Source organism: Microchirus variegatus (genome assembly GCF_963457635.1).
Source record: "Microchirus variegatus genome assembly, chromosome: 3".
Taxonomy (NCBI): domain Eukaryota; kingdom Metazoa; phylum Chordata; class Actinopteri; order Pleuronectiformes; family Soleidae; genus Microchirus; species Microchirus variegatus.
Genome location: NC_139804.1, coordinates 33,007,679 through 33,025,889, shown reverse-complemented (window position 1 = coordinate 33,025,889; position 18,211 = coordinate 33,007,679). Strand labels below are relative to the sequence as shown.

The 18,211-nt window shown below is 41.9% G+C and overlaps 2 protein-coding genes across 6 annotated transcripts in view; one reads left to right on the top strand and one right to left on the bottom strand.

Moving 5' to 3' along the window:
* LOC310925106 (succinate receptor 1-like) overlaps positions 1-18,211 on the top strand; it is a gene marked incomplete at both ends in the record, with an annotated part of 40,209 nt that overhangs the window by 736 nt on the left and 21,262 nt on the right. The window lies entirely within an intron of this gene.
* Positions 1-18,211, bottom strand: part of LOC310924773 (muscleblind-like protein 1) — a 78,267-nt gene that overhangs the window by 58,691 nt on the left and 1,365 nt on the right. For 2 of the 5 annotated variants that reach the window (XM_083886602.1, XM_083886606.1), the window contains exon 1: positions 14,341-14,443. The exons of 1 other annotated variant lie outside the window; for it this stretch is intronic. The gene's annotated coding sequence lies outside the window, so the exon portion shown is untranslated. Of the gene's footprint in view, positions 1-5,299; positions 5,418-5,445; positions 5,569-14,340; positions 14,444-18,211 lie in introns of those variants that run through there. 2 more of the 5 variants (XM_083886603.1, XM_083886605.1) reach the window with 2 other exon arrangements.

Genomic DNA, 18,211 nt, shown 5'->3' with positions numbered 1-18,211 from the left:
AACGAACAACAAAGTACTTTTACATCGGTATCAATGAGAAATGTGGGAATGTTTGTGTATTAAAGTATTGATCGGTGACTTATCAATAATGGGATATTCTCGTATGTACTCATATATTCACACTGTGTCAGATCAGTGTTTAACAGAGGTAAAATGTTTGTCTATCCTATTACACGACAACAATATGAATATATAAATGTGATATCCAGACAGAAGAAGTAACAACTCTGTTATTAGTACCTTTGTTGAAAATAAAGGTGTGCAAAAAACAATGATACACTCTTAGAAATCAAAGTGCTAAGTAGAACTGTATAGGTTCTTCGGCTTGGCCTCATAGGAGAACCCTTTTTGGCTCCAGGTAGAACCTTTTTTATAAAGGTTCCACCTGGAACCCTTTTGGAGGGTTCCACCAAGAACCCTTTTAAAATCCTTTATTCAGGAAAGGGGTTTTAAAGGGTTCTCTGGATCAAAATGGTTCTTACTGGAACCATTAGTGTTACCAAGAACCCTTGAAAAACCCTTTCTTCGGGAAAGGGTTTTTCAGAAGAAAATGGTTCCAGGTAGAACCCTTGTAGAAGGACCCTTTTGGAACCCTTATTTCTAAGAGTGTATGGAGCTTGTTTACAGGTGTTGACTACTGGGTATTTTTTGGTATTACTTATCAATAAATCCCTTATTATCCTTCGTAAAATCCAGCCCATAGATGGAGACTTTGACCAATCACATATTAGAAACCAGAAAATATTCACAATGAAGAAGCTGAAACAATCAGAAATCTTGTTTCAATAATGTAAAAAGCTTGATGATCAAAATAGTTGACGATTTAGTAATCGATTAATAGTTTCAGCTCTAGTGTCGACCTCCCTCGTCATGTTCAAACATTTTAAATAATTATACTAATTGTTCCTTATTAGTTCATATCCTACCTGTGTATAGTATGATGTACAGTACATAACCTAAGAGAATGTTGTTGTTGCAGCAGAGAATGAAGACGTCAGTATCACCTGTCTGTCCAGGATGTGACTCTGCCAACAGTGAACAGTGAGTCTGGACTATTTTGAAGATTCAAATCAATTTAAGGAGAACGGCTATGCTGCATAAAGTGCAACCTTTGTTTCAGCTTGTCACGATAATAAGCTTAGCCAAGGCAGCGAGACGTGGATATGCAAAACACACCCGCAGTGGAAGGATAAACGAGCTTATTGTCCATAAACTCATGAAGGTTTTCCTAAACTTACCACTGAATACACGGATAAACTACTTTGGTAAGACAGAGACTGCAGAAATGGTTATCATCACAGAGACGGTAAACAATTGTTTTCCTTGAAGGAAAGTCTGAGTTTTTGAACTTGGGTTCAAGGGGTAAACAGTCTTTCAGTCCTTCATCTCAAATGTGTGACAGAGCAATTACATGTTTCAATTTGGAAAGCAGCAATCCATTTTACCTATTAAGTATCATGGCCAACAGTGATGTTTATTTTTCCACGGATTAAATGGATAAATACTGTTTCTTTGTCTATGCAATTATGCGATTCACTTCATCCATTATCAGGTGTGTTTATTATCTCAGAGCAGGCTGTGAAGGCTTTCATGTGCCACAGTGTCACTGAACTTTCTTATGTATCTTTGCTCAGTGTGTGTGTTACACAGGGTTTATGAGATGTTTGATGAACGTTAAATCCAAAGAAAACAGTAATGAATTCCAAACACACGAGTAAACAAGAAAAACAAGAATATGAACACAACGCTCTGGAATTTGAAAAGGAAAAAAACCCAAGGCTACGAATGCAATGGGGATTAATTAACAAAGGAGACGCATGCACGCCAAACACCAACAAATAAAACACTCAAGTCACATCACAAATCACAGCAGATTAGTAAAAAAAAAAGTCATTTCAAAGGAAAGGAGGAAACACAGGCTTGAATTCTGTTTTGTCAGCCACACCACAACAGCTAGCTACGCTAATGCTAAAACTTAAACATTTGCGCCGAATGAGGGTGCACAGTGTTTGTATTATGTTAGCCCTGTGCTAATGCTAATCGTAGCCTCGCTAGTGATAAATCAGCGAAAAATTTTAATTCCTCCAAAAAATTTGAAAATCAAGGATGCACATCACCGGACCATGCTCAACCCATATCAAAGATTTGGGGTGATCTGAGTAACGGTCAGCGAGATATGCCTGTCACAGACAAACAGACGGATACACAGACGCAACTTGCTTTACAGATAGATATTCTGTAGATTAAGTAATCTGCAATTATGATTAACAAACTATTGTTTATTAACCCCTTCAATTATTCGTTATGGAATATGCACACATTGTACTACCAAAACACCAAAGGAGGCACGATGTCAGGATAATACTTTTATTGTTAGATTAATATCTAAAAGTTTTTTTTGTGTCTTCTGTGCCACAGCAGCTCAATTTGCAAAGCACAGAGATACCAAAATACATAAAAACAATCGATCCCACAATACAGCTTTTCACCGCACAAAACAATCGCAGTGAAGAGAGAGAAATCCTTTCATTGTGTATATACTTGATTTGAATTGTATCATGAAGTTTCAGAGTGAACAGAAAAACACGCTTCAATAGACCCTGTATCTATACTTTCATTGTAATGGGTTATATTTAGAATTTAACACATGATTAGATCACAAACAATGTTTGTTAGCTGCTCTTAGTTGTTATGAATTGTTGGCTGATTCAGAGTTTCTGTGAAGGTTGACCGACAATCTTTGAGGCAATTTAGCCTCAAAGATTGTCGGTCAACCTTCACAGAAAGCGCAAGAATAGTGGACAGAGAGGTTATTGGGCAATGTAGGTGACCAGAAAGAACAAGCCCCAGAAATAGGATCGCCTGTTGTTGTTTAACTAATCCCAACTGCAGCCAAAGAACTGGAACCCTTTTAAAGTCTGGCAGGCTACTAGAAGCATTTTGTTCCCGAGTTGAGGAAAAAGTAGTGAAGGCATAGGTGCTCTATTATTTGTCAGAGGGTACTTGTGGGCTTGTGCTGACCAGTTTAAAGCCAAAGAGTCAAACCATATATTATTTGGTAAATCTATGTATAACGAGACTCAGCCAAAGTACACAGACACACAGATAAACCTCATGCTACAAAGGGGCATCAAGTCTGGAGCGAAGGTGAACAAGAAGACAGCACTCAACAGTGGAGATCAGAGAGGGGAATAAAACAGAGAGGGCTCAACAGAGAATAGCGAAGATCCCGCCAAAAGTGTCAGGCAATTACCACTGAACCCACGGACCAGATGAACAAACCACTACACAAGATAGAAACACACAGCAGCATGAGTCTAATCGGCACGGAAACCTATCATTAGCCTGCAGAAGAACCTGAGGCTCACCAGGCAGAGAAGGTTGGGGCAAATGCAGGATGAGATGGGCCACCAGCTGATGACGTGAAATGGCCGTGGAGGACAATATACCTGCTGTCAGGTGTGTTGGAACCAAGGGGCAACAACTGTGCCATATGTTGACACATTTTGTAACAGAAAGTTCAGACGTTGTACGAAATAACTGACAACTACACTGGTTATGTGCTGTACTCAATTTTCCTCTGAGCCCTTTAAAGGTCCCATATTATGCAAAATCAACTTTTTAAATCAAATCCTTAAATCCTTATATTTGGGACTCTGGAGGTCCTAACAGTCCCCAAAGTGTGAAAAAAGATGACTCACTCATCTGTTTGTGGTCCTCCTCAGTCTAAGTACAGGAGATAAAACATGCGATGCTGACGTCCGCACTCATTGGGACGTCACAATGCGCTAAATTCCTGGAATTGTTGTCTCGCGGAGCTCCGCTTTGTCCGTAAAACACGCAAGAGTGCTGGCGAGGGCAACGGTATCTGAAAACCGGAAGTCCACTAAATGTTCTATTCTTGGCACCACAGTGCAGCACAGAGTCCTACGCAAACTTCCAACCTCAGAGGATGTATCTGTCCAGTGGAGACAATGTGCCTGCTAGAGCCTGCAAATGATCACTTTTACAAATGCTAACTGCTGTTAGCTCCCAGTAGCCTCTGTGGCTGATGTCATTTCCTGTCCCTTAAGTTTCGTAAGAAGCTGCAATTCAAAACCAAAATGTGTTTTTTACGGTAATTTCACTCGCACTGTTGGAGGAAGACCGCAAATCAGCTTCTGTCACCAGAAAGGAGAGAGTTGGGAAAATGCCTGTACGTAATTTGTTCCATCCTGTTTTTCCACATTGACAAAGATTTGTACTGTTCAAATTTCAAAATCTGTTGTACATGTAAAACTGCAGTGTTTTTCTAAATAAACCTTTTTTGGGTTTTTCTTCATTTCCAATTGTTAAAACAGTATTTTAACACGCTGTAAATTGTAAATAAATGCCCGATATTGAAAGTTATTCTGGAAAAAAATGGGCAAAAGCACATTTTCTGCTCCTTTTATTGTTAAACTAAGCCAAAAAGCCTCCACCTTATTCCTGTTTACAGTCATTTACAGTATGAATGTACTGTATATAGTATATGACGACAAGGCAACCCTTAAAATTGTGGTCGTAAAATTTGGGTGCACCTAGATTTTCATCTTAATGAAAAAGTCAGGTGTACAAAAAGTTGTATAATGGTAGCTTAATTTTAAAAACACACTGTCGGCATCATATTTTTAACATTCTCAATTTAAATTGCATTGTATTATTCAACTTTGTTTGGTCCGATCAAAGCATCAAGATGAAAGACAACACAGAGTAGAGAAACTTAGCCCTAAGCAAATGTCATGCTGTTATTCAAGTGGAAACAGCTATAACAAAATGAGCAGCCATTAATTTAACATCAAACAAAGTAGATTTAATAAACGGGGGCTCCACACTCATGCATTATTAGCTATATAGTTCCCATCAACACAGATGTATCTCGTGTGAAAATGAGTGTCAAAGAAATGCAACACGTTTGAAAACTTGAGAGTGCATGAGTGAGGCTCGTGTCAAAAGTGGATCACATCATGTAAGGGGACACAAAATGTTGAGAAATGACTCTGGGGTTGAGGAAATATATAAATAAAGGAGTCATCAATAAGTATCTTAGCATATGTGAATAATGCATGTGGCCATTTCCCGTAGCCTGAGGCAGGAGATATTATTACACCATCAGATCAACCGAGGTAATAAGTTGGAGTGGAGAGAGGGGGAGAAGGGGATATTATGCACCCCCAATTACATAACCCCCCAACAACACACACACATGTGCGTGCAGACTATGATTAAAAAAAATAAAATAAAAACTACGATAAAGTATATAAAAAAGTATAGCGCATACATTTACCACCTGATCTGGTGCCAGTGCACGGTGTCACTCCTCCACCTGAACTTAAATGCCTATATGACAGCTATCCAGGAAAGCTGCTGCTGAGATACAGCAACCCAGTTACACACACACACACACACACTCACACACACACTCACAGGATAAATGCACTGGAAAAATCTGTGCTGTAATCCAGTCCTCAGTGCTCCAGTCCATCTGAGTCATCCGTCTGTCTGTCGTTGTATAATACACAAAGTGCTAAATATTTAATGCTCCTGGTGCTGTGGGGGGAAAGTAAGACTATCAACAAAGTAAGTCAAGAGTCATCCACTGTGGATATACAGCAACTGCATGAATTAAAACATAAATGTCATGTGGTAAAAGGCCATTAAATAATGGTTTTAATAGTCTATAACTGAGTGGAGAATGACAGATAGGGACAACATACGGTAGCGTGGCTGCTTCGTGCAGCTGCGTATGTTGATGTATTGAAGTGCGGAGCTTAGTTGAAGCCACGTGGAATCACACACTGGTTAATGAAAGCCACGTTCATCTCTGTGTCTGAGAGCAACACACACACACACACACACACACACAGAGAGAGAGAGAGGGGGAGAAATAATGAGAGGAGAAATGGAGTGAGCAGGGGCCAGAGATAGGAAACATTTGTTCACCTTGAATGGCTTCCAGAGAAGAAAAAAAACTGTGAGTGAAGGTGAAGAAAAAAAAAGAAAGCAAGAAAACAAGCTCCTGAATGTTTGATTTCCATGGCTGACCTTTGAAACAAGAGAGCGACTGAGGACCAAGAAGCACAAGTACAAAATCTGGTTTTCTCTGGAATGTCTTTGTCCGTCACTGCTTTCAGTTTTCTGTCTCTCTAATGTCTGTTATTGTCTTATTGTGATTTGGACAATTCGTCTTTGTTGATGTGTGTGTGTTTGTTGCTGCTGACTCTTGGGGCCTTGGAAAAGAGACTTTGCAAATCTCAATGGGATTTTATCCTGGTAAAAATAAAGGTTAAATCAAATAAATGAAGAATGATCATAACCTTCTGGAGAGTAGGAAGAAATTCCCCCCGAGACAGTCGCAGTGTAAACTCTGACCTGTTAAAAGAGCCTTTGGAGTTGCTGTCTTTTGTTTGTTTAGACTGAAAGTTGACACTTGAGACATTCCTAAAATTCTGTCAGGGCGATGAATCAGTTTTTTTTATGCTCTCTCCATTAGAGTATATATACTGCAGGGACATCATGGTCGACGATTAACCATCAACAGTATTGTAATCATCAGACAGAGAGTGTTGTAACCAGTGATAGCATCTACGAATCACGCCCAAAATGACATACAAACAAACAAACTCGTAAAACAAACATAACCTCCTTGGCGGAGGTAAATATCAATTTAATCTTTAGGCCTTTGGAAGCTGCCTGCTGATTGGCTACCGAGTTTTGGAGCGGCAGCTCAATAGACCGGAAGTCGTCACAGGTTGGAAGTCGCTATCTGTCTGGAACTCGTTCTCCGTTGACATCAAATATCTAATGTTTATAATCTGACCAACATTAGATATTTAGAATTACTTTGTCGGATGTCGATGGGGGAAAACCTGGGAATCGAGTTCCAGACGGACAGCGACTTCGAACCCGGGACGACTTTCGGTCTATTGAGCGCCAAGACAAAAAGTAGCCAATTCAGCGGGCAGCTTCCTAAGGCACACCTGCAAACATTAAAACCACAGCGCAAAGAACAAATCAGGGTGTGCAAAGAACAAGCGTATTTCCAAAACAATAAAATACAATATCTTTGATACCATAACAAATCCAATACCATAACTTTCCACCAGTTCAGTAAGGAGTATTTATTTATTTATTTATTATTTAAATGATTTTTCCAGGCTGTTGGAGACACTGAAAAATCAGTGATCCATAAGGAACATCATCATGATGTCCTCCGCTTCACATTTGTTCCAGTCCCATTGACTTCTTCTGCCGATTATTTATGTTCGAGCTTCGGTTGATGTGTACTCTCTAATGGGTACTATACAGTGTGTGAGGTCCAAATAAATTAGACAAACAAAAGGGAAATAATTTGTAATGTCTTGATCAGATACATTCATAATTAAGTAATTAATAGACCATCATTAACCTCACGAGTTGATTAGCAACACGGACGGCGTTGTAGTTCAATTGAAATGCAATTAAGCGGCACGTTTATGCAGGCTTTGAGAAATTATTGGTGGTGCAACTTGCAAAAAAGCAAATAAGAAAGAAAGGAAGGGAGGGAGGAAGGAGGGAAATGCAGTAATGTGAGAGGTTAAAGGGCGCTGACTGCAGCAGTAAAAAGCAGATGCTGGACGCCTCGTATTACACCGCATCACCAGCTGACCAGGATATCATTTATATATGACCTGTGCTGCCCTTTTTACTGATAGGGGCAACAGAGAGGACGAGGTGAGGGGAGGGGGGGGGGGGGGGGGGTAATGCCATTGGGAGTTGAGCTAATAACTGTAATTAATAGAAGAAGCTGGTACATAGAATAATAAAACAGCGACAAAAGCATGGTGAAATTCACCATGATGAGCTCGATGAGCTTAAATAATTGTAATACTAAGGCCTCGTCCCAATACCTCCCCTAACCCTAAATGTTTTGCCCTAACCCTAAATTTTGTGCATTCTTGTGTAGAGGGGAGTAAGGGGCAGTGCGATTTTGCCCTTATAATCAACCCTCAAAATGTATTGAGCTCTGATGCGGGCTTAAAACGAAGTGAAATTACCCATGATGCTTTGCGAATTCAGCCAACCGGCTGATTTTTTTCCAACAAAGATGGTGGCCACATCTGCTGAGGAACATTTTCGTTGTAATATATTTTCGCAAATAAGCATGTTACAATGTAACTAGCTAACAAAGCTAGCGGCTATTTGCCGAGTGCTTCGAGAGAGTATGCCTGTCATGAAGCACTGGGCAAATAGCCGCTAGCTAGCTAGCTAGTTCTGCTACATCTGGGTAGTTTTGTCAGTGTTTTGGATGTGTGCACCGGCGAACACGTATACCCTGGACTTGGAATTCGTTATATAGCGTTTACAAGTACGGAGAGATATCGGAGTTGACGGAGAAAAACAAACAGCCAACACAACAGCTGGATCCGCCGGCCTTTTTCCTGAATGAAAATTAGTAGCGCGCTCCACCGGTAGAATTGTCAACATGTGACCTAGGTTAGCACCTTCGTTACGTTCACTACGCTAATTTGCATATAGTGGTGTCCCAATTCCATAGGGAAGCCACTTCCCTCGACGAGGGGGATTAATGGTTGAGGGCACTCCAAACCAAGTGGAAATTTTAAGGGGGAGAAATGGGACGGGGCCTAACTAACTGCTAATACTAACAAAAAGTGATAGCCCACTAGGGGTGCTTGTATACTGGGACAAGGAAAAAGGTCCAATACATAGGCATACATGAGGTAAGAGACATAAATTGGTGTCTGGCATTGAAGGAGTTAAAACAAGGTGATTATTGGCAGGTATGGAAGAGGAGGAGTCACAGGAAACGTAGGGAGATGTCAGCCCTTCAATGTGACACTATCTAGACATTTTTCCATCTCTCTCTCTCCATTTCTCTGATCCCCACCTGTTCCCCTTCTCTTCTGCTTATTAGCTTTGCCGTCTTCCATATATGCTCTTTCTCTCTCCCCTGCTCCTGCCTTTGCTTTTAGCAATCTGCTCGCCTGCTGCTAAGTTGCACTCCAAGTATCATGTGACATAAACAACTGTGAACGTGGCTCATCTTTTAATAGTAGCTGTCCTCATTTTTTTTTTGTTTTTTTCCGACCACTGTCTCAGCCCAGAACCCCCCCCCCCCCCCCTCTTGTTAACGCAACACCTTATGCTGCAGTACCACAGTAATGTGCTGCAAGGTCATCATCGCCAAGGCAACGACGAAAACCATGTTAATGCACGGGTAAAGTGGAAGACGGTGTCAGATGCAGTCTGATGACAAAGGCGGTTAATGCGTGAGATCATAAAAGGGTTTCAAATGCCTGATGTAAAATCCAAACAGTATCACCCTCTGGACTCCTATACAGCCTCACTAATGAGGCAGAAGCAGCTAGTCAGGGTGGTGCAATAGTGACCCACAATGATTATGATTTCCCTTTCCCAGTCACAGCTTCCCTACAGGTAAATTAGGACAAATCTCGCTCACGTTACTTGTTAAAATTACACATTTTTAATGTTTTCTTAGTGCACCAATTTGATTTAACTTAGAACAAGGGCAGACAAATTGATATAAATGCCAGAGTATAAAGGCCAACATGAAAGTGGGGGTTTAAATAAATGCAACAAAAGGAAATATTTGTTGCCTTGATGGAAACAAAGTGCTCTTTCAATTAGCTTCATTATGGCATGCTGCTTTTACAGTTTAGAACTTAATCACATTATTCTATCATGAGCTTTTTCTCTCTATCTCATATGCAGATGTTCGTCGACAGTGGTCTCACTTAAAGTTGCCATTGAAGCGATGTTATTGAACAAAGACCTTGAATAAACATGTAAAAATATGATCTAATTACTGTGGGTTAAGTAACTGGCCGACTTCCAAAAATGTTGTAATAACATCATATTTAAAGCTGCTGTCAGTGAAAGAGTTACTGGACCTACTTGTGTGAGCAAATTCAGTTCTGGAAACTTAGGTTGAATAAAAATAATAATACTTGTTGGTCAATAAATGCCCTTTCACACCAAATTAATTTGTCAGGTGATGAAGGGGATGAGGGAGGGGATTGTAACAGCCAAGAAGTTAACAAAAAACTAGTGGAAGCAAGGCGGTTCATTAGGTCCCATGACAATGAATAATAAAGACATTACGGCCAAAGATAATGAAGTTAACCTCCATAAATGTATACACTGCTACCATATGTACTGAAATGCCTTGTCAAAGGGTAAAGTCACACATGAATCCTAGCAAAAACTGCTCCGTCTCTACAATTCAAGCTTGAGATTTGATCCAAAAGTCACCGGCCGACAGCTAATCATTCTGAAATGCTAATCCAATGACGAGGCTCTTTCCACATATTGTGCCATCAGTGCAATCTCAGACTTCCTCCCGTTTCCTCGCCTGTGACGCACACACACACACACACACACACACACACAGACGCACATCATCAGCGTTGACCACAAACCATGAGACAACAGATCTGCATCATCCACAGAGGATACACAATTACAGAGAGGAGCGGAAGGTCAGTCGGAGCATTGTTATTCAGGACGCACAGAAAAAAAACCGTATGAGTAAGACGTACGCTTAAGCGCGGCATCGAGCGTCTCTGAAACGCACACATTAACACACACGCGGCGTGCGGCTCCCTCCTTCAGCTGTAAGACAAACAGAGGGGAGGAGAGACGACGAGGGCAGTCAAGTGGCACGTGTGCAAGCTGTTGTCTGCACAGTGATATCAGTGCAAGTGTTTAAACAGCCCGACGCGCACACAGATAGGGCTGCGGGGCAGTTTTTGCTCCACTCCCACGCCAATATGGACGTGACAGGACATGTGTTTAATTACAAAGTCAAATATATATAATATGTACGTGCACAAATGCATATACATTGTGTTCATCCATTCAGCTACTTGTTACTTTTATAGTCACTGCAGCATATGGTGGTGCCAGTGTGGTGTAATGCAGTGGCAGAGAGGGAGTCACTGAGTTCATGGACATAAAGCAACCCACTGCCAGACCAGTCTGCTCCTCTCAGGAATAGCAATGGAGGAGCTGCGTGTGTGTGTGTGCGTAAATACTGACTTTTACACACAGTCGTCCTCATGAGTCATATTGAGGCAGAATCTCATAACATAAGATTAGAGGTAAGACGTGTATAAAAATTGGTTAAGGTTCGATATTAGAGGCTTTGGTCAGACCCAAGTCCTAAATGAACGGAACTCGACGCCGTTTCCGAACAAGAATGGCTGCGCAAACGTGTGTGAGTGTGTGTAGGTGGAACAATTATGAGAGGGAGAGAGACGCTATAGCACAGACTGACTGACGGACAGACAGAAAGACATGCAGGGTGAGGCACAGACAGTGAGTGACAGAATGGGGAGGTGCAGGAGATATAGATATCACAGGTGGAAACAGAGGCAGACAGATGCCACTGAAAGTCTGGGCTCCCTTGTGCAAATTTACCACGTCTCTCCCATTTACTTTAACCGTGTCTCTCTTTCGTCTCTCACGTGCAGACAGACAGACAGACAGACAGACAGCACAGGCTCAGAGGTGAAGCAGGGGATGACAAAGACAAAAAAAAAGAGTGACAGACAGGTAGACAGGTGAGGGGCACAGGTGGCACGGCCTCAGACAGACAGACAGACTGAGCGGACATATTCAGAATATAATGAGCCGGGAGTCGAGTGAGAGAAGGAGCACTTTCAGAGAGAGAGAGACAGATGCAATAAAAGAACAATTTACACGACAAACTTGGACAGTGGATATTCCTTGATGGGCGAAAATGACCGGCGAGTAGAAGGTGGGCGTCTGAAAAAGCTTAATAACACAGTTGTCGTGAAAGATTGCAGAGTGCAGAGGACAACGACGATTCATACGAATGATTTGGTCTCACATTCTGCAGCCTGCTATTTTGAAATCAGGAAATGCCAATGGAGTGGATGTTCCCCTTCCAAAATGAGAATATCACTTTTCTGAATCATAGAACCAGAGAACCCCCCCCCCCCCCCCAAAAAAAAAAACCAGTCATCGGAGCAGCCACTTGGCCAAACAAGGGATAATCTGTACTCTTCAACTGTCTATGACCAGTGATTCAGTTTGACACTCTAATCTACGGAAATCACAGGGCTCGTCCGCGGAGCCAACTGTATTTACTATAGATTACATCTTTCACTCGTGTGCATTGGTCCAGTGACAGCTCTGCAGACGGCAGCAGGGAAAACAGCAATCATACACCACTGACTGACTCACTGTGACTCTGCCACTCGCCAACACGGCCTCGTAGGACTCCCTCAGCCATTTGTCTGAGTGGACCGTCTTACTGTATCTGCTACTTATGTGCTTTGTCGAGTTCCTGACACGTGGGACTCAAAGTCATATCCAGTCACGTTCTGCTGCCGTCACCTTGATCACAGCACCATACGCGCCCTATATGTCTATATTTTCTTCATAATTGAATCATGTAAATCAGGGCGAGGATGCGCTCGTGTCATTATGCATAAACACACACACACACACACACAAACATCGTCGTTGCTCATCTGTATTCGACAGGCTATCCTGAGACTGCTGAGGACAGCACGGCGATTACATCACTTCTGAAGGACAGATTAGTTGAAGGATGAATCACAAAAGGTGGGGAATGAACAAAAAGAGAGCTCAAATTCACCCAAAAAAAAACAAAACTAATTTTTCATATCCTCATATAAAATTAATAGTCATTTGGAGGTAGCCGTGCCTCCTCGCCCAGTCGCTCTCCCCCTCCGTTAGAGCCTTTTCTTCTCCCGCACATTCAGAGGCGTGTGCTCTGAAATTAACTATGTATTCGAGTGCGTCTGTGCTCTCACTGTTCTATACTCTAATGACCTTGTAGATCTGCCTGCTCTGATCTGCAGTGAAGCTCTTTCAACCCACTGAGAGTCAGACGCTGAAAGAGAAACGGAGAGTGAGCCATAAAACGGCGGCAGAGGGGCTGGTGGTGGTGGTGGTGTTGGGGGGGAGAGAGAGAAAAGACAGAGAGCTGCAGGGAGGGAGACAAAGGCGGAGAGAGGGGCGAGGAAGTAAAAGTGTGAAGAGAGGCAGACGTGGAGAGATTAGTGGGCGTGAGGTGGAGGCCGTGTGCCAAAAATAACAGGGAAAAGCATAGATGGATGCAGTGATTATTACAACAAACAGCAGGTCGGAGGATACGGTAAATCACAAAAAATCCTAAATGAGACAGGATCTGTAAAATGTGTAGTCGTAAAATTGCTGCAAAGTTTCTATTAAAAGAATGTCAATACAGAGAGTCTTGAAGGTTAAGTCTATTACTGTCGTATCCACTTTTTAAATTACACTCATGTGTTAAGTGCAGCTCTTTGCACTCGTTCCATCAAATCCATGTCTCAGACAGAGAAACATAACAGCACCATGGACATCACTTTTTCCCACTTATTTTCGTTAATATTTTGTGTGTTTTTTCATTCATTCATCTGGAAACTTGAGTGCATATTTAGCTTTAGTGTCACTCCATTCCATTCCACTGGTATAAAAAAAAAAAGGAAAAGAAGAAGTTTAATCCCAGGTTTAAACAGGTTTTTTTCACCACTGGGAATGAATTTTTACCGGGACGTGATCCAGAGTCAAATGACTTTGCAGGTTTTTTTATTGCCTTTGGCTCCATTCAACATCAGCGCGAATGTTAAGAACTGGGTGTACATGCTAATTCCGTCATGGAGTTGTATCACTCCTGGCACAGCAACACAGCGACGTGCACAGATGTTAGCGTAGCTGTTTGCACAAAAAGGTTTGGAGCAATTGGTTCTTTTTTTTTTTTTTTTAAAGTTGGGAGAACGCTCAGTTTTTGTCAATTGCATCATCTCATGATGAACTGAAGGAAAGCAAAAGATGCAAGATGTTGTTGTACAATTCACACACACAGGTGATGCAGGGGTAAAAAAAATAAAAAAACACAGGACAGATCAACCATTGGCAAGGGGAATGGTGTTAATCACCTTTTTAGTGGCTTCACCCAGGTGTGTGTGTGTCTACTCTGCGGAGCATAAAACACCAACGTTGCCCATTATTACGTCTGCTCAGCGCTTTTTCCACATTAAAACTGTTCTGCCTCAAAGTACCACACAATAACAATCACACACCATGGCCATTTGCATACACACACACACACAAACTGCACTTACAAGCAGTCACTCACCCAAGTTGACATCTTGATGGGTAATAGACATTTTAAGAGCTCTGTGGCAGGACGAAGCAGCTCTAACAACTCTAATCTCTAAACAAGCACAAAGTCATACACACACACACACACACACACACATGCACGCTCAGACAGAGTAAATGACTTACTGTATCTCTGCAAGGACTCATCTGACTGCTGCTGAGAGGAGAATGGAAAGTGAAAACCTCATGTTTGCTTCGCGGCACTCCTCTCTTTCACTCCCTTCATCACTTCCCCTCCCTCCCTCCCTCCCTCCCTCCCTTTTCCTTTGCTTTCTCCCTCCCCTGCCTCTTTTTTCCCCTCCTCCTCCTCCTCTTCCTCCTCCTTCCCTCGCCGTCCTTCACTCCGTCGCTCCTTTTCTCCCTCTCTCCCTTCCTTCTCTCCTGGCAGAGCCCTACTGTATTCAAATACACCGCTCTCCATATAAGGCAGCGCAGCTAAACATGTCACACATAATTTATCCACGCCGGCGCTGCAAGTTCACCTTTCACAGCTCACGCTTGGACCGTATGCAAAAGAGGGAGGAGAGGAGAGGGAGAGGGACTTAACTCAGACAAACTTCTACCGTCAACAGCCACGTTCGCACCGTTTTTACACTCATAATGCGGACGATGAGGTTTTGAAAAAGCAGTTCACCTGCACTGTTCCAGCAACACCCTCTACCTCTCATGCCCCTCCCTGTCTCCCCGCCATCTGTATCTGCAGCCAGTAAATCTCATAAAGATGCAGTTGGTGAGACGTGTCCACCTGCCTGCCCTTATCATTCCATACCTCTGCCTGCCATTGGCGCTATTATACCTCCATATAGCAGGACCCAGGACTGCAATGACAATAAAATTGAAGAGGGTTTAAAAAGAAACTGGAAAAAAAAAAAGAAGAAGAAGAAGAAGAAGAGGGGTTGAACCATTTTTGTTTGGGACTGGAGCGAGGAAATGCTGAGCGTCAAAGAAAAGGAAGATAAAACTATTATGTGTCAACAAATAAGAAGCCATAGAAATGGTTTGCAGCTGTTACGAATCAGAAGGATTGGCTCTTATCTCACATTATCTGATGTGGTGTTCTGGTATAGTTTAAACCTGACCTCTCTTCTTGTTTCTATTACAAACTAACAAAACCTCAGATCCAGACAAAAGTTGTAGTGAAAGCTACAGATATAAACAAACAAAAAAGAAGCAGGGTTAGCTGCTCCACCTCACCTCCCTCCCTCCCTCCTCCACAGCACCAGTCCACTCACAGGACAGCAAGAGTCACAGCTCTGTTGCCATGGCGTCTAACTCCATCAAACACCACGTCAGGTGCATGTGTGTGTCTTTCTGACCATGTGTGAGTGTGTGGAGTTGTGTGTTTGCGGAGGTGTGTGTGTGTGTGTGTGTGTGTGTGTGTGTGTGTGTGTGTCAGGTGGGTGTTACCAAGTGACTCAGAGCCACATCACCGCCTTAGCTGCGGTATATCATGGTGTTTGGAATTTATCACTTTATTGGTGTATGTGTGTGAATAAAAGTGTGTGTGTGTGTGTGTAAGGGTGAAAGGCAAAGGTGTTGATTGAACAGAACACTGCTCTCAAGAGCACCCACTGATGGATCCCTGTGCTGCTCTGAGTGTTAATGTTTACCTCCAGACTCTATAAATATTTATCAGTTCATTCATAGAGACTTTGCAACAAACTACAGACGCCGGCAATATGGAATCTCAGTCTTAGACCCCGGCAAAGTCACCGTCCTGTGCCCAAAAATGGCCGTGCTGTGCGACTCTGAGCGTATAGAAGTGACACAGCAATCGTCTAGACTAAATGTGTTTAGCTTGTTAAGTACAGTGTGAACTATTAATCGATTATGAAAATAAACGTTAGTTTCAGCTCCTGTCAAGGCTACAAACGTGTCTATATAGTGTTACGTAATTTTCTCCCAGTGGTTACTAACAAAAACAACAGTTTAAAGACACTACGAGACAAAATCCAGCGCTTGGGAGTTAGTGTGAGCAATGCAGAGTGTTGATCTTTAGAGATGCATTCAGTGGACCTTGTGAATTTCATTACATCTGCTAACAAACAATAAGTCTACTGAACATGTACAGTGTGCCTTATTTATGTTCTGCAAATATGCTTTTAAATAAACAAATTCAAACCAAATAATCTTGTTCAAGTTCAAAATATACAGCCTAGAAGGCCATCACTGTGTCTAAATGAATTACTGTGGAGTTAACTACTTAACCTCAAGTTTTGCTGTGAAAACACAAACTAAAATGATCTCCTGGGGGAAACCAAAGCGTCTGAGAAGCGGCATGCGAAAGTATTTTCGGGTTTTTCACCGGTGATGATTAATGGGGAGTGTAATAATAATAATGTCATCGCGTATGTGTGTGTGCAGGTGCAGTGGATATTCATATCTATTGGAAGGAATAACATGTTATGTAAACTTTGTTCAAAATTTAAAAAGTGCCACCGCTCTCCATAGAGGCTCCACAGCCATGCCGAACGCAAATAATGGGTCAAGGCTATATACGCGTCTATATAGTGTTACGCTTGTTATTTTTTTCCTGTGGTTACTAACAACAACAGCAGTTTAAAGACCCTTTGATGAAATACAGTGCATGAGAGCTAGCTTGAGCGATGCAGAGTGTTAATCTTTAGAGATGCATTCAGTGGATCTTGTAAATTTCATTACATCTGCTAACAAACAATACGTCTACGAAACAAATCCGTTCCTCTCGCTGCCACCTTGTGGTAATAGATGCACATGAAATTAAGTCACAATCATACAATCATTCATAAAATGTTCATCTTTTTAGTATTGCAATGAATATTAATAATACAAATCAATTTTCTTCAACCATTTTCTCTTCTATTCTCTTCTGCCTTTTTTTTATCCTAGTTGTTTTTTTATTGTATCGAGGTATTTAGTTAGTTTTATGCCACGTTTTAGTGTTTTGCTCTTACATTAGACTTGAGAACAGCAGTTGACCAAACGAGTATGTCAGTAAATCAGTAAGCAACTTCCCACTGGAAGGAAGAAACAGTGCAGTGTAAGGTTTTGACCTAGCACATAATAACTGCAATTGCAGACAATTTAGTGCTCACTAAGGTTTCTCTTCACTGCTCTGCTGATGCCTGTGTGTGAGTGTGGGACAGAAAAAGAAAAGACTTCTTCTAAAACAAGTCCTTCTTTACATCCACGCTCCTTCTGATAATATAAAAACAAGGGGCACAAATGCATGAACATGTGTCCCTAGTGCTCTGCATCATTAAAGACAGAACTGTAGAAAAATTTAAGAGGGGGGGGGGAAAAAAGACACAGAAGTTAAAGGAGATCCATAAATCATCCTTGATTCATACTTTAAAGCAAAGCCAGAGCTGGACGGAGAGCAAAGGAATATCTACTGGAAAACCGCAAGGATCTTACCCAATGGAAAATCCAGCAGCGTGACCTGGTGTTTGTCTGGGAGATTTTTTACCATGCAGCAGACTTGTGCTCTATTTTTTGACAATCTAAGGTCAAATCATTAAACCAATCATGTTCAAAAGACAGCGGCTATTTCAGTCTGCTGAAATTACATGACCTTGCAGGGGCTTCTGCCGCTTGCTTTTTTCGCTCTGAACAACTCTCTGTTCGAGTACCAACACATTCTGGGGGCCCCAGATGTGACCTCAGTGGAAAATGTTAGAAACTGTCAACTCCAAGAGCTCTGCGGTGGGGAATAAATGAATTAGGATTGTTAACAAAAACCTCCCTACTGAGAAAACTCCGACGTGACCACTGTGACCCCCCCCTTCGATTTAATCTTCATCTGTTTGTGCCAGCATTAAAAATAACGTCTTACAATATCTCTGTGCTGTGTCTTAAACACACTCACAAGAACATAGTAAATATACCTCAATGACTATAGTATATATAGTATATACAGTCTCCAAATTGAGGTGGCACACAGAGGCAAAGATAGAGATGTCACATCGATTGCTGACAGGAGACGATATACATAGTGACAAACACGTAATGAAGGAGC